The 16830-nt window shown below is 38.1% G+C and overlaps 1 protein-coding gene and 1 long non-coding RNA gene across 10 annotated transcripts in view; both read right to left on the bottom strand.

Annotated features, from left to right (window-relative positions):
* Positions 1-16830, bottom strand: part of LOC113066589 (neogenin-like) — a 1074835-nt gene that overhangs the window by 69402 nt on the left and 988603 nt on the right. The gene's annotated exons all lie outside the window — the stretch shown is intronic.
* LOC113066620 (uncharacterized) lies at positions 4651-7903 on the bottom strand. Of its 2 annotated transcripts, XR_003279199.1 has the most exons (5): positions 7722-7903; positions 7473-7628; positions 6917-6971; positions 5089-5158; positions 4651-4919 (listed from the first exon to the last, which is right to left on the bottom strand). It is a non-coding gene; the product is annotated as an uncharacterized LOC113066620 (long non-coding RNA). The 2 variants fall into 2 exon arrangements; XR_003279198.1 differs by having other exon boundaries at positions 7473-7903.

Here is a 16830-nt window from a genome sequence, read left to right as displayed (position 1 = left end):
CTCGACTGATCGGCTCTTGGTTCACGAATCATTTGATCGGGGCTTCAGAGCGAGTTAGCAAAACATTTGATTCAGATCGGGACTCCGAAGCGCATTTAGCGAATCATTTGAGATCAGGCCTTTCGAGTGGATTTGCTAAATATTTGATTCTATCATGTACTTGTCTAAATCAACTTTTAATAAAAGAGAAAAGAGGTTTAGAGACAGATATTTGTTAATAATTAATTAAAACAAAATAGGATGAGTTTCAATTTTTATTTTATTTTTGTAGCAATGGTCATCTTCCTCTGTGCAGTGTTCAGGGTATTTCAGGACCCCAAATTAAATTCTAATTCTAATACTGCATCTTAGAAGTGTTTATTTGAGTTGAATATTTCGATATTCATGTAAGGAAACGAAGCCATAATTTGATAAGTTTACATTTATTCATTTAGCAGACGATTTTATCCAAAGCGACTTACAAATGAGGATAAAAAAAAACAACAAAAAACAACAAAAACAAAAAGAGCAAAAAAAAAAAGTTTATAAGCGAAAATAAATAAGATGCATGCAAAATGAAGGCAGTCATTGTCTGATATGTTAAAAAAATAATATAAAATAAAATATTTGACTCAAAAAGTCCAGATGATTCAAGCTGTTCGTGACTGTGAGTGTAACAGCAGCAGCAGAGATTATTAACCGTAAATGAAAACATTTAAAACTCTGATTCCTCGATTTAAAAAAAAAAAAATAGAAATGTAGCAAAACATAACAATCAGATGATATAGAACTCTCTGTGATTATCAGTGTCAGACTGTGTGTGTTGTTTTGTCCGGGACAGGGTTTTTTTTTTACTCTTTTCTTTTACCTGCCACCGTTCGACTCGGACACAAACACGAGAGATTTTAATTTGATGAAGGTCATGGTGTTCTTCTTCACCGCAGAGAATGATGCCCTCATCTTGTTTTCCAGATCAAATATCTGAACATCCTTAAATCGAGAAACGTTTACTGAAATATAAATGAGTTCATGTTTAAAACAAGAACAAATATCTGTCAGCGGTTAAGAAAAACAATAGTTTTCACCTTTGGCAGAATTTCCCCCATTTTAAGAATTAACCAATAAAGATCTAAAAATTAATATATTGAGTAGATAATAAAAATTAATATCTGAGGTCATTATGCATCTCCTGCAAATGTCTTGGTTTCATGATGTTCATATATTAGCACTATACAGAGTGTAATCATTGTTTCTTCCCCAGATTATTGCTGATGTGAGGAAGCAGTGAGGAATCCGCTGTATAGTGATCATGCTCTCTGTCCTTTAACCTCTCAAATCTGAATATATACGCCAATGAATCTAATTTTATGAGTATGAAGAGATCTGTAATATACTTGACTGTGTGTAATGAGAAAATAAATTACTTAATGCAACATCCATTATTTCTTTGCTGGGTTCAAAAGTTTTTTTAAATGAGTGATTATGTCATCTTTTATTATAAACATGAGTGCAGTATTAGCATTAGTATCAACTTTATTAGAAATGTCTGAAGTTTTTGTTTATGTGTATACCATGTATATTTATTATGTATATATAAATACACACACATGCCTGTATATATTTTAAAATATTTACATGCATATATATGTATATTCATATTATTTATAAATAGTATATAAAACAAAATTTTTCTTAAATGTATACGTATGTGTGTGCATTTATATATGCATAATAAATATACACGGTAAACGCACATAAACAAAAACTTATTTTGAATGTAATTAACCGTTTGACAGCATTAACATAAATATCTAAACATTCTTGAATCAGGATGAATTTACTGTACAAGTAAAATGACTTAAAACAACAACAACAACAACAAAACCATATTGTGTAAGTTTTTGCTTAAAACATGCTAAAATATTTACCAATGATGTAAGAAAAAGAATCTGAATTCAAAACAAGATTATTTTTCTTTCCTCATTGGCAGATATTTCTGCTCGTTTTAAGCCAAAACTAACATTTTGATCATTAAAAAAAAAAAAAAAAAAAAAAAAAAAAAAGATGTTACTTGTACAGTAAATGCATCTTGTTTCAAGAATGTTCAGGTATTTATACAAGAACACAAGACACAAACACTGAGTAAGAGGATTGTTTGCAGTCTTACAATGTTTCCATCCACCAATTTTTATGCACGTTTTGGGATATCAAATAAAAATAAATGAATAAGAAACACCTGATGGAAACTAATACAAATTCGAAAAATGTGCATAAAAAACGTATTCATTCAACAAAGTAGGATACATTTCATATCTGGTAAGAAAACATGCACATAAACGACGATAGAAACACTTAAATGTGCATCATAAAACACATGAGACTGTGTGATAGGACAGAAAAAAACTATTTTGTTGCAAAAATATCTGCAAATATGGTAAGAAAAATATATTCTCTTAATAGTTAATTATATTCCTGGCCCCTTTGGCAGATATCTTTAGCCTGGGGCATGTTCAAGTTCAAAACGGTGCGCAACATTTTGCTACGGTTTCCAGGTTGAACGTCATGTTTCCTGAAAACGGGGTTTGAGATCAGGGGGCAAGGAACTCGACCGGAAGTTGAAGTCGGGTGGGGGCTGCCATCCTTTAACAGAACTTCACTTGCGTTAGCATTCCCATTGACTCCCATTCATTTTGGCATCACTTTAACAGCGAATAACTTAACATCTGAGGCGTTTAAAGACTCCATTTGTCCATTATTTATTTCTGAAGATACGCAACAATATATAAACAGTTTTTGTAAAAAATAGGCTAACGATTGCGTCATAACCACTTGACTCTCTGTCGCATTACCGTACAGACAGGAGGAGAAGCTCGCAGGCAATTAACTTAATATGGCGTACTGGCGTTACATTTTAAAATACTATACAAAATAATTAATCAGAATACTTACTCCTGCTCACTCACGACAAAGAACTCCCCGCTCAAGCTCGCCGTCTCTGCAAGATTAATGATGGCAGTTTGCACGCACAGCTACTAGAAGATTTACATCTGTCAGACAGGTTGCTGACGTCGTCAAGCTTCGTTTGAGTCTGCGCGTCAGAAACGGAAGTGCTAAAAAAGGCTAAAAATGGGCTTCACTTGTCTCAATTGAGTTCCAATGGGGTCGCTGTGTCCATTTCTTTTACTGTCTATGTTTGAGATGCGTTTTCTCTTGTTTGGTGGGCGTGTCAGAACTGCAGTCCAATCAGCAGCAGCATGTATATAAAGCACGCGGTATTAAAGTGAACTCGCACAATGGCTTCAAGGAAAATAATGTACAAATGTGTTCATTGCAGCTTGGTATACGCAACAATTGAGGATATTAGAAGACATGTTTGTCATAAGTTTTATTGTAAAAATATAGGATATCAACATGATGTAGTTGTTTATATTTTTAGCTACATTGTAAGTGTATGACATTTGGTATAGAAATAAACAATGGTAATTAAGTGCTTTTCGTAAAAATAAGAAAATACAGGGTATTAAAACCGTACGAACTACAAATAAAGTCAGTATGTGAAGCTAAAAAGATGTGTTTTAGTCTCAATTAGGTAAGATGTGTGCTTCCATTTCAGCTTCAGCAATCTCTTTGGGACAGGCTAGTGCAGTAACTGTAACATCGGGCATATTTTGTAGCATTAAACGCATATTTATACCGACTTCATCAGGCTCCGAAAATTCTTCACAAAGAACACAAAGAATAGCCTTCTCAGCTGCCATAGTTTCAACTCTTGCGTCATCAGAACAGTGAGTTCAACGCATCACCGTTTCTGTTTAAAAAACGTTGTGCAACGTTTTGTCGGGGCTGAACGCAGCCCAGGTAATACCAGACTCTGCTACTTCACTTTGCTTCGTAGACAGAAGTACAGAAGCGAAATGAAATTGAGCGGAAGTAGGAAGTCTGACGTAGTCAGGCTAAGATATCTTTGCTTGTGTGAAGAGAATGAATGATATTCTGCAGTGTCTGGTTCACTCCACTCTCGGATGGTTCTGTCGTCTTTGCTGATCGAACAGCGTTGATCTTCTTCACCAGCTCCTGAACGTTGTCTCTGATCCTGCGTGCTATCTCAGAGATGTATGACACATCCGTCTGCAGATCTATATACGCTCCAGACAGCACCACGTCTCCGCTCTCCTTCACCTAGAGCCAGAACAGATCAGCGCTGAACACACACAAAAGGACTAAACACACACACACACACACACACTGAACGCTTCGGAAATTTGCACTGGATGTGAATCCTGTTCCCTTCCTTCCACATCTCCGTCTGCAGAGACTGTCCCGGATACACCGGCCCCACGAAACGCACCTGAAGCACAGATCAGGGTTATTAACAGAAATTCATTAATTAGATGATGTGCAATCAATTTGGACGGAGAATAAACATCACTATTATTGTGATAAATGAGAAAAGCATTGAATAGACATTACAGAATGAATATTTACAAATCAATTTTTATATTAACCTTTGCATAAATAATAACAATTATAAATAATATTGAAATGATACTTTAAATATGAAACTGCGCCAGTAGGTGGCAGCGAGTCATTAAATCACTCAGCAATGATTCCGTAATGAACGAGTCACTGAATCACTAACTCACTTGATTCGTTCAAAGCTGTAAATTCATTCAGTAATGAATCACCGCTGTGTGTTTCTCGGCTGTAGAACAGTGCTGCTGGTGTGAAACTAAACCATATCATATAAATATAAATGGCTCATTTATTGTTTTGAGGCTCATTCTAACAGACTTCTTCATGCTTTAAACATGTTTTATTCCCAGTCGTTAAAGTCTTGATGGCCTTGTATCTGGACACGTGGTTAGCGGCGTACTGCTTCAGAACGTGCCGAGCGGAGAAGCCAAACGAACACAGGCCGTGCAGGATGGGAGACTCGAACCCTGAGGATCAGCTCAAGATACAGCTTCAAACACAAGTTGGTAATTCTGTGTCTCCAGACTGATCTGTTATTGGTCGGTCAAACGGATAGTCCCGCCTACAAACTCACCCCATTGGTTGACTCTGCATATTAATCTATATATTTTAATCTTCCTGTTAAAGAGTGTTTACCTCCCATCGCAGCGAAGCTGGGGTCGATGTGCAGCGGGTTCCAGTCCCCGCTCAGTCTGTAGAGAGCCGCCTGAATATACAGATAATATAATATAATATAATATAATATAATATAATATAATATAATATAATATATGATTCACATGAACAATCAGGATTCACAGATGAACAGAAAGTTCAGAAGAATGTATGTTTCTCGAGATAGATTCTGAATAATTCAGATTGCTTTCATTTATTTATTTCAAAATGTTCTGGGTTATGTTGTCCATTGTTGATAGTTTTCATGCTTAAGCTGTGAAAGGAACATTTTTAAGGGCTCACCACAACAGCTTTTATGATGCAGAAGCCACTTTACTTTAGTTTTTGATTCTGAATATATTATTCAGGTGTTTTGTTATTTATTTCAGAAATCCTTGTGATATACAATATTCAGTTTATGCTGGTCTGCCTCAATCAAAATAGTGTTTAAAATTACTTTGTTTTACTTTGTGTTTGTATAGACCATAACGCATAAAAGCGCATTAATGGGAACATTAAAGAAAGTTCTTTAAAAAAGTAACTAAAAAGCTACTTTTAACAGTAATGCATTACTTTTTGGTGTAAGTGATCAAGTAATTTAGTTACCTTTTTAATTAAGTAACTAGTAACTGTAACTAGTTACTATTTCTTAGTAGGTAACAGTGCTTTAAGTGGGCCGGTACGCACCGGTAGCCTACTCACCGCCACCTCTCCGTGCGCCCAGAACGTGCTTTTAGCGTACCGGTTAGAGCTGTAATCGGGCATTAAAAGTTAGGCCCGACAGGTTTCGGCCTGAGCCCAACAAGTACATTTTGATTGACAGCTTTTTAAAAAGCCCATAAACATGCTCAAAACTTTTCCACACTTCAGACTTTGCTTTAGTTGCTGGTGCAACCAAAACATAATCGCCAGAGGCAAGACTCCGTTACACCTTGCTACTCAGCATCCATTTTCGCATCTTTCTCGCGCTAATCGAAACACATCACATGACCACTCGTTTACATCGCAAACCGGAGCGCAAGCCCGAGCCCGGTGTTCTGAAATATTCGCTTTCTGAGATTGTCGGTGACGTAGTGATTTTCGTAATGATTTACCTGAACTATGCACCAAATGAGCCTACAATGAAGCAGTTTTATAATATTCTTATTTGACATAAAATGTGTCGTTTAATAACTTTGCAAAAATGCATCTGTTGTGCAGTAACAAAATGTATGATGATTATTCTGCGTCATTCCTAATCGTTTGCTCAATCATTCAAAAAATGTTTTTAATAACAAAAGTGAAAGCTGGATGTTTTTTTTAATGCACACATGAACTGGAATATAAACATTCTTAATCTCTGTATTTTTTTTATTTACTTGCCCCAAAATGTACAAATTTAGTAGATAAAATGCATTATATAATTAAAACAAATTTGAAAATGTCTTTATACACTTTATACAAAACCATATACTGCATTGTGGTGAAATTGAAAATCAATTTTACTCAAATATGTATTGGTCAAGTTTTGAAATCCCCAACCTTGTAGTACTTTAACAATGTTTTGCTTATTTTCTACAAACTTACAACAATCAACAAACAAAGAGATCACAGCTAAAGTTGATGAATTCTACTTTGGGATATACATTAATTTTTTGCTTGGAAGAAAATAGGCAAGAAAAATTTACCAACAAATGATGTTCCTGTTCTATAGTGAATGTAGTTCTATAGTGTTCTATTACAAGAAAAAACAGTTACCCCAATATGTCATATATGCTTCAATTAATTATATTTTATTGTTATTTATGTTATATTGTTGGAACATACCTACCTCAAACTGGTAAGATATGTCAGGAAGGGTTGGTGATTTCTGATGTGTTCAGAATCTGAAACGATATTGCAGATCATAAGTAAAAGTAAAGAGTTTGATTTTTATAAAAAAAATTCTGACTTAAATTTTCCCCCTAAAATCTAAGCATTAAATTCAGCAACAAAAAAAAGCACACTGAGAAGTATGTGAAAGATTATATGTATAATGTTGGTTAAAACCCTGGCTGAGAAGGTAACAAAAGCTTAAACTTAGTAGAAGCTAGCAAAATTTGCTTATCACAAAGCAGACAAGTCACTAGCAGGTGAAGATGAGCATGATGTCACTAGCAGGTGTGTGGATGATGCTGATGTCACTAGTAAGTAATTTTAATTTATAAAGCACATTTACACACAGCGCAAAACTGACCACCGTGCTGTACAATGAATAGCTAAAAAGACAATAAAAATATAAACACATAGATTCAATAAATATATAAAACATTAATAAAAATAAGCCTTCAGTATCAGGTCACACAAGGGGTCGATGATGCAGGGTAATGTGTATGTGACAAGAGTACCTCAAATCCCATGAATGTGGAGCCAGGTAGAGATCCTTCTGACCTAGGATGGCTTCAGAGAGCTGGCAAAGACCTGACTGTACAGGAGAACCACTCGCTCCTCTCCTGATCTTCACCCGGACGCCTCCACGTTTGCCTCGGCGCCTCCGACGCTTCCTGCGGTTAGAGATACAGCAAGGTAGTCGAAGGACGCACTCAGCGATGGGGTAAATAAGCGTAAGTAGCAACAACGGGACAGTACCGACATACCATAAGTGACAATACAAACAAACATAGAAGTTGACGGAGCTGACGGCAAGCCGACCAACACACTGGCGCCATCTTGCTTCTTCAAAAACAGTACACATAGGCAACTGATGTGTGTAGATGATGCTGATGTCACTAGCAGGTGTGTAGATGATGCTGATGTCACTAGCAGGTGTGTAGATGATGCTGACGTCACTAGCAGGTGAGTAGATGATGCTGACGTCACTAGCAGGTGTGTAGATGATGCTGACGTCACTAGCAGGTGTGTAGATGATGCTGACGTCACTAGCATGTGTGTAGATGATGCTGACGTCACTAGCAGGTGAGTAGATGATGCTGACGTCACTAGCAGGTGAGTAGATGATGCTGACGTCACTAGCAGGTGTGTAGATGATGCTGACGTCACTAGCAGGTGTGTAGATGATGCTGACGTCACTAGCAGGTGTGTAGATGATGCTGACGTCACTAGCAGGTGTGTAGATGATGCTGACGTCACTAGCAGGTGTGTAGATGATGCTGACGTCACTAGCAGGTGTGTAGATGATGCTGACGTCACTAGCAGGTGTGTAGATGATGCTGATGTCACTAGCAGGTGTGTAGATGATGCTGACGTCACTAGCAGGTGTGTAGATGATGCTGACGTCACTAGCAGGTGTGTAGATGATGCTGACGTCACTAGCAGGTGAGGAGGAGCATGATGTCATTAGCAGGTGTGTAGATGATGCTGACGTCACTAGCAGGTGTGTAGATGATGCTGACGTCACTAGCAGGTGTTTAGATGATGCTGACGTCACTAGCAGGTGAAGAGGTGCATGATCTCACTAGCAGGTGTGTAGATGATGCTGACATCACTAGCAGGTGAAGAGGTGCATGATGTCACTAGCAGGTGTGTAGATGATGCTGACGTCACTAGCAGGTGTGTAGATGATACTGACGTCACTAGCAGGTGAAGAGGTGCATGATGTCACTAGCAGGTGTGTAGATGATGCTGACGTCACTAGCAGGTGTGTAGATGATACTGACGTCACTAGCAGGTGAAGAGGTGCATGATGTCACTAGCAGGTGTGTAGATGATGCTGACGTCACTAGCAGGTGTGTAGATGATACTGACGTCACTAGCAGGTGAAGAGGTGCATGATGTCACTAGCAGGTGTGTAGATGATGCTGACGTCACTAGCAGGTGTGTAGATGATACTGACGTCACTAGCAGGTGAAGAGGTGCATGATGTCACTAGCAGGTGTGTAGATGATGCTGATGTCACTAGCAGGTGTGTAGATGATGCTGACGTCACTAGCAGGTGTGTAGATGATGCTGACGACACTAGCAGGTGAAGAGGTGCATGATGTCACTAGCAGGTGTGTAGATGATGCTGACGACACTAGCAGGTGAAGAGGTGCATGATGTCACTAGCAGGTGTGTAGATGATGCTGACGACACTAGCAGGTGAAGAGGTGCATGATGTCACTAGCAGGTGTGTAGATGATGCTGATGTCACTAGCAGGTGTGTAGATGATGCTGACGTCACTAGCAGGTGTGTAGATGATGCTGACGTCACTAGCAGGTGAAGAGGTGCATGATGTCACTAGCAGGTGTGTAGATGATGCTGACGACACTAGCAGGTGAAGAGGTGCATGATGTCACTAGCAGGTGTGTAGATGATGCTGATGCCACTAGCAGGTGTGTAGATGATGCTGACGTCACTAGCAGGTGTGTAGATGATGCTGACGTCACTAGCAGGTGAAGAGGAGCATGATGTCACTAGCAGGTGTGTAGATGATGCTGATGTCACTAGCAGGTGAGGAGGAGCATGATGTCACTAGCAGGTGTGTAGATGATGCTGACGTCACTAGCAGGTGCGTAGATGATGTTGACGTCACTAGCAGGTGTGTAGATGATGCTGATGTCACTAGCAGGTGTGTAGATGATGCTGACGTCACTAGCAGGTGAGGAGGAGCATGATGTCACTAGCAGGTGTGTAGATGATGCTGACGTCACTAGCAGGTGAGTAGATGATGCTGACGTCACTAGCAGGTGTGTAGATGATGCTGACGTCACTAGCAGGTGTGTAGATGATGCTGACGTCACTAGCAGGTGTGTAGATGATGCTGACATCACTAGCAGGTGTGTAGATGATGCTGACGTCACTAGCATGTGTGTAGATGATGCTGATGTCACTAGCAGGTGAGTAGATGATGCTGATGTCACTAGCAGGTGAGTAGATGATCCTGATGTCACTAGCAGGTGAGTAGATGATGCTGATGTCACTAGCAGGTGTGTAGATGATGCTGACGTCACTAGCAGGTGAGTAGATGATGCTGATGTCACTAGCAGGTGAGGAGGAGCATGATGTCACTAGCAGGTGAGTAGATGATGTTGACGTCACTAGCAGGTGTTTTTTCCAGCTCCTTTATTTTTCCCATGCCTCACCAAGAGCACTTAATTAACATAAAGCAAACAACAATACATGTATTATTTTGTGTCAAACATAAAACTTTAATAAAAACAACTTATTCATTTGGAAAGTTACTATCACATTTATGCAATAATATACCAGTTACTTAGAACATCAATTCAAAGTTAAATAACCTACAAACCATTATAAAATCATTTGAATTCTGCTTGTACAACAGATGTTTGTTCAACTGCTCGTATTTCCTACATTGTTGTGGATTTTATTGATAACTTTAATTGTCTTTGTTAATTTTGTGTGACTTAAGCAAGAAAGAGAGCAGAATAAAAGGATGATTGCAAAAGTAAAAAAAAACACCGCTTCACTAACCCGCTCGACTGTTAGCATAACTGCTACCATGTGCTACATTAAATGTATAACGTTACATCTAACAACACAAATAAAACATATGATATTTGATTAATGTCTATAGTTGCCGATAAGCTTTTAATATAAGTTATTGTTTTAGTTAACACATTACACTCACCTGGGACTGGACGGCTGTTGTAATCGTGCTCCTGCACCATCTCGACAAACAAACATCCCGTTTTGACGCGTGATTTAAAGTCTCCGCAACTTTTCCACGCAAACCTGGAAGGCACAGCCCACGGTGCGAGATCGACCGTACTCCGGTTGGACAAGGACCTCATCCTGCATGAAGTGCTTAGCACACGTACCTTTCCTCACAGTAATGGTCGCATCCTCCTCTCGCCTATAGCCCAATTTCAACGCTTTTTTTTTTCCGTCGGTGGGAAAATGAAATTATAAATACAAAATATAAACTTTTTTTTTTTTTTTTTTTAGAAGACAAAGGCACACTATAAACATCTGAATACTTTTGGTTTCCGCCATTTTTCGGCAAGCGAATTAACACTATAGTGCTAGAAAATAACTTGAGATCTGGGAAAACATTTGATTCAGATCGGGACTCCGAAGCGCAATTCGCGAATCATTTGATCGGGGCTTCGGAGCGAGTACACAAAACATTTGATTCAGATCGGGACTCCGAAGCGCGATTCGCGAATCATTTGATCGGGGCTTCGGAGTTGGCAAAACGTTTGATTCAGATCGGGACTCCGAAGCGCGATTCGCGAATCATTTGATCGGGGCTTCGGAGTTGGCAAAACATTTGATTCAGATCGGGACTCCGAAGCGAGATTCGCGAATCATTTGATCGGGGCTTCGGAGTTGGCAAAACATTTGATTCAGATCGGGACTCCGAAGCGCGATTCGCGAATCATTTGATCGGGGCTTCGGAGTTCACAAAAAATTGATTCAGATCGGGACAAGCGCGTTTCGCGAATCATTTGAGATCAGGCCTTTCGAGCGGATTTGCAAAACATTTGATTCTATCATGTACTTGTCTAGATCAACTTTTAATAAAGAGAAAAGAGGTTTAGAGACAGATTTTTGTTAATAGCCTGTTAGTAATCCCACAGTCCATAGCATCAGTAACTGTATAATTTAGTAAGGGAAAATTAAAACAAAATAGGATGCGATTCAATTTTTATTTTATTTTTGTAGCAATGTTCATCGTGACCTCTGTGCAGTGTTCAGGGTATTTCAGGACCCCAAATTAAATTCTAATTCTAATACTGCATCAAACAAGTGTTTATTTGAGTTGAATATTTTGATATTCATTTAAGGAAACGAAGCCATAATTTGATAAGTTTACATTTACATTTATAAATGTTATCCAAAGCGACTTACAAATGAGCATAAAAAAAAACAACACAACAAAAACAACAAAAAGAGCAACAAAAAGTTTACAAGCGAGAATAAACAAGATGCATGCAAAATGAAGGCAGATATGGTCTGATATGTTAAGAAATAATATAAAATAAAATATTTGACTCAAAAAGTCCAGATGATTCGAGCTGTTCGTGACTGTGAGTGTAACAGCAGCAGCAGAGATTATTAACCGTAAATGAAAACATTTAAAACTCTGATTCCTCGATTTAAAAAAATAAATAGAAATGTAGCAAAACATTACATTCAGATGATATAGAACTCTCTGTGATTATCAGTGTCAGACTGTGTGTGTTGTTTTGTCCGGGGCTCGTGGGACAGGCGTACTACTCTGACTGTGACATCATCATCCTGGGGAGGGACTAATTCATGTGTATTTTTGGGTACAAATAGCAGTTGAGATAGATCAGGCAGGTTATTTGCGAATCTTTCTTTGGTGGCTGGAACAATAGTTCTGCCCAGACGGTATCGCTGAGACATATAGTTAATATCAGTTATATGCAGCATGCACGATACAAGGAAATGGTCTGTAACATCATCACTTTGAGGTACAATATCTATAGCAGTAAGATCGATTCCATGAGATATAATTAAATCTAGTGTATGATTAAAAATTACACATACATTTATTTATCTCATTAATTATACTTTTTGGAATATCTATAGCCATTGCGGTGTAAACTAGTCTGGATAAACCTTCAGATGGGGGTGCATAATTAAATTATGCAAATTAGCCTGTTACCTTTTACACAAGAAAATTATTAAATAAATAAATTAATTAATTAATATGCCGCGAGTTTAACCCCCCCCCCCCCCCCAATGGTAGACCCAAAGTTACGCCCTTGACGACATGCTATTCCCTGCACGGACTACATTAGTCGTAGTCTACAATATATATTTTCTTTTAATTCCATTTCCTTGTATCGTGCATGCTGCGTATAACTGATATTAACTATATGTCGCAGCGATACCGTCTGGGCAGAACTATTGTTCCAGCCACCAAAGAAAGATTCGCAAATAACCTGCCTGATCTATCTCAACTGCTATTTGTACCCAAAAATACACATGAATTAGACGAAATGACTGACAACATGGGCACTATTTTCTCTAATACATTAGAAGCTGTTGCCCCGATCAAATTGAAAAAGGTTAGAGAAAACGTACTGTACGTGCCATGGTATAACAGTAATACTCACTCTCTCAAGAAAGAAACTCGTAGTCTTGAACGCAAATGGAGAAAGTTTTTAGAATTGCATGGAAAAACAGTATGTCCAGCTATAGACAGGCTCTAAAAACTGCTAGGGCAGAGCATATACACAAACTCATAGAAAATAACCAAAACAATCCAAGGTTTTTATTTAGCACAGTGGCTAAGTTAACAAATTACCAGACGCCACCTGATTCAAATATTCCACCAACGTTAGTAATGACTTTATGAATTTCTTCACTGATAAAATAGATAACATTAGAAATACAATAGCGAATGTAGATTCTACAGCGTCTAACACTTCAGTTTCATCCATCACACCCAAAGATAAACTGCAGTGCTTTATAACCATAGGACAGGAAGAGCTAAACAAACTTATCACTGTATCTAAACCAACAACATGTTTATTAGATCCTGTACCCACTAAATTACTGAAAGAGCTGTTACCTGTAGCCGAAGAACCGCTTCTCAATATCATAAACTCGTCGTTATCTTTAGGTCACGTCCCAAAACCATTCAAGCTGGCGGTTATCAAGCCTCTCATTAAGAAACCAAAACTAGTTCCTAGTTTACTGGCAAATTATAGGCCTATTTCAAATCTTCCATTTATGTCTAAAATTTTAGAAAAAGTTGTGTCTGCTCAAATGAGCACCTTCCTGCATAAAAATGATCTGTATGAAGAATTTCAGTCAGGTTTCAGGCCCCACCATAGCACAGAAACTGCACTTGTTAAAATTACAAATGACCTGCTCCTTGCGTCAGACCAAGGCTGCATCTCATTTCTAGTCTGACTTGATCTTAGTGCAGCGTTCAACACCATCATGACATACTCATAGATCGATTACAAAACTATACAGGTATTCAAGGGCAGGCTCTAAGATGGTTTAGATCCTACCTGTCCGATTGCTACCATTTTGTTTACTTAAATGGGGAGTCATCTCATTTATCACCAGTAAAATATGGAGTGCCACAAGGATCTGTCCTAGGTCCCCTTCTATTTTCAATATACATGTTGCCTCTTGGTAATATTATTAGAAAATACGGAAATAGTTTCCACTGTTATGCTGATGATACTCAGCTATATATCTCAACGAGACCAGATGAAACTTCCCAATTATCTAAGCTAACAGAGTGTGTTAAAATTGTAAAAGATTGGATGACAAATAATTTTCTCCAATTAAATTTGGATAAGACAGAGATACTAATTATTGGACCAAAAAACACTAAACAGAATCTTGTAGATCACAATCTGCAACTAGACGGATGTACTGTTATTTCCTCTACAGTCAGAAATCTGGGTGTTATATTAGACAGCAACTTGTCTTTTGAAAATCATATTTCCAATGTTACAAAAACTGCATTCTTCCATCTTAGAAACATTGCCAAACTACGAAACATGTTATCTGTTTCTGATGCAGAAAAGTTAGTTCATGCATTCATGACCTCTAGACTGGACTATTGTAATGCACTTCTAGGTGGTTGTCCTGCTTCTTCAATAAACAAGCTACAGGTAGTCCAAAATGCAGCAGCGAGAGTCCTTACCAGGTCAAGAAAATATGATCATATTACCCCAGTTTTACAGTCTCTGCACTGGCTACCTATTAAATTCTGTATCAGTTACAAATTATCATTACTTACCTCTAAGGCCCTAAATGGTTTAGCTCCTGCGTACCTAACTAGCCTTCTACCACGCTACAACCCATCACGCTCCTTAAGGTCACAAAACACTGGACTTTTGGTAGCTCCTAGGATAGCAAAGTCCACTAAAGGAGGTAGAACTTTCTCACATTTGGCTCCCAAACTCTGGAATAGCCTTCCTGATAATGTTCGGGGTTCAGACACACTCTCTCTGTTTAAATCTAGATTAAAAATGCATCTCTTTCGCCAAGCATTCGAATAATGTATCTCTTAAATTGTGAGTGTAGTTGCATCTGATCAAATGTGCATTTTTATTCATTGATGTCTCTATTTGTTTCTCTGTTTCTGCCGGATCTTCATCCCGGGGTAACTAGGATTTACACAAGCTCCAGTCTTGATCCAGAACACCTGAGAAGAGATGATGCTGACCCTCAGAGGACCCCAGATGATGCTAAACCTGAATCAACAAACAGAACTAACAATTATTGCTACAAGTGTGACTGCATCATATAATAATTATTAATTAATAATGTTCATCTTCTGGCTGACTACGTCTTGTATTAATTTTTCAAAAAATCCAGTCAAACGTGCACAAACTGACAGTCACCACCATAAGCTACTACTAAATATTGTAGAAACATAATTTTCTGTTGTTTTGTAACGATTTGTATTGTAAAAAGCGCTATACAAATAAACTTGAATGAATGAATTGCGTGCCTTAATGAGAGGCTTAAATGTTATCATATATTTTTAAATATGTACAAATCACTTTTTAAAGTATTCTTTTCTGGTAACAGGGCTGACACAATGAGCGTGTCCCTGTCTTTCAGATATTACATAAACTCAAAGAAAATTCATTAAAAAGAAGAGAACACTTACTTGTCTTCTACCATCAACTTCAAGAAAGTCAGATGATGTCACTTCCTCGAACTGATGCAACCTTTAGAACAGTCCATTATCTTTAAGGAGGTGTTTACATAAAAAGTACCAGGGTTGACGAGAACCTATAGGGATCCGACTTAAGTTGTGTGTTTTTTATTTTATTTGACATGTTAATTATGACTAATGGACTGACACTTAAGGCTTTATACAACTTTTTTGGCCTCTATAGTAAGTAGAAGTAGAAAAATCATACTGAGGGACGGGCCATTTTCAACATTTCTTCAAGATGCTTTGCACAAAAATGTGATTAAAATCCTTTAAAAACAAAAGAAACAGAAAATAATTGATTCTTATATTATGAGACATTATGGTAACTAAAGTATATTATATTTTATTTGTTTTCTGTTTTATTAAGATTTACAGAGATTTTTCCTGAGGGGGGAAAAAATGGCACGTTTTTGTATAATGACCCTGATACTGTTAAAATGCACATCATTAAAACAAAAAATACGATTTCACATTTCACACCTAAACACGCGTGGAAAACGTAATTAGAACTAGCTACTAAATTAGTTAAAAAGGCCTATCCATATACAGATATGATTCGCGAACCCCAAACTGACTCAAATGATTCGCGAACCCGCTACGAACTCTCGAATTGATTCAAATGATTCACACTCCGAACTCAATGATTCGCGATCCCAAAACTGACTCTAATGATTCGCGATCCCGCTCCGAACTCCCAAACTGACTCAAATTATTCACGAATCCGCTCCGAACTCCCAAAATGACTAAAATGAATCGCGATCCCCAAACTGACTCAAATGATTCGCGATCCCTAAACTGACTATAATTATTCGCGAACCCGCTCCGAACTCCCGAACGGACTCAGTGATTCGCGATCCCCAAAATGACTCCAATGATTCGCGATCCCGTTTCCGAACTCCCAAACTGACTTAAATGATTCGCGAATTCCGCTCCGAACTCCCAAAATGACTCAAATGATTCGCGATCCCCAAACTGACTCAAATGATTCGCGATCCCCAAAATGACTATAATGATTCGTGAACCCGCTCCGAACTCCCGAACCGACTCAAATGATTCGCGCTCCGAGCTTCCGAACTGACTCAATGCATTACTGTTAAAAGTAACTTTTTAAATGTTCCCTTTAATGCACTTTTATGCG

This window comes from Carassius auratus, chromosome 50 (assembly GCF_003368295.1).
Source record: "Carassius auratus strain Wakin chromosome 50, ASM336829v1, whole genome shotgun sequence".
In the NCBI taxonomy this organism is placed as follows: domain Eukaryota; kingdom Metazoa; phylum Chordata; class Actinopteri; order Cypriniformes; family Cyprinidae; genus Carassius; species Carassius auratus.
Note: the sequence above shows the minus strand (reverse complement) of the source record. Positions and strands in the feature narration are given on the sequence as shown.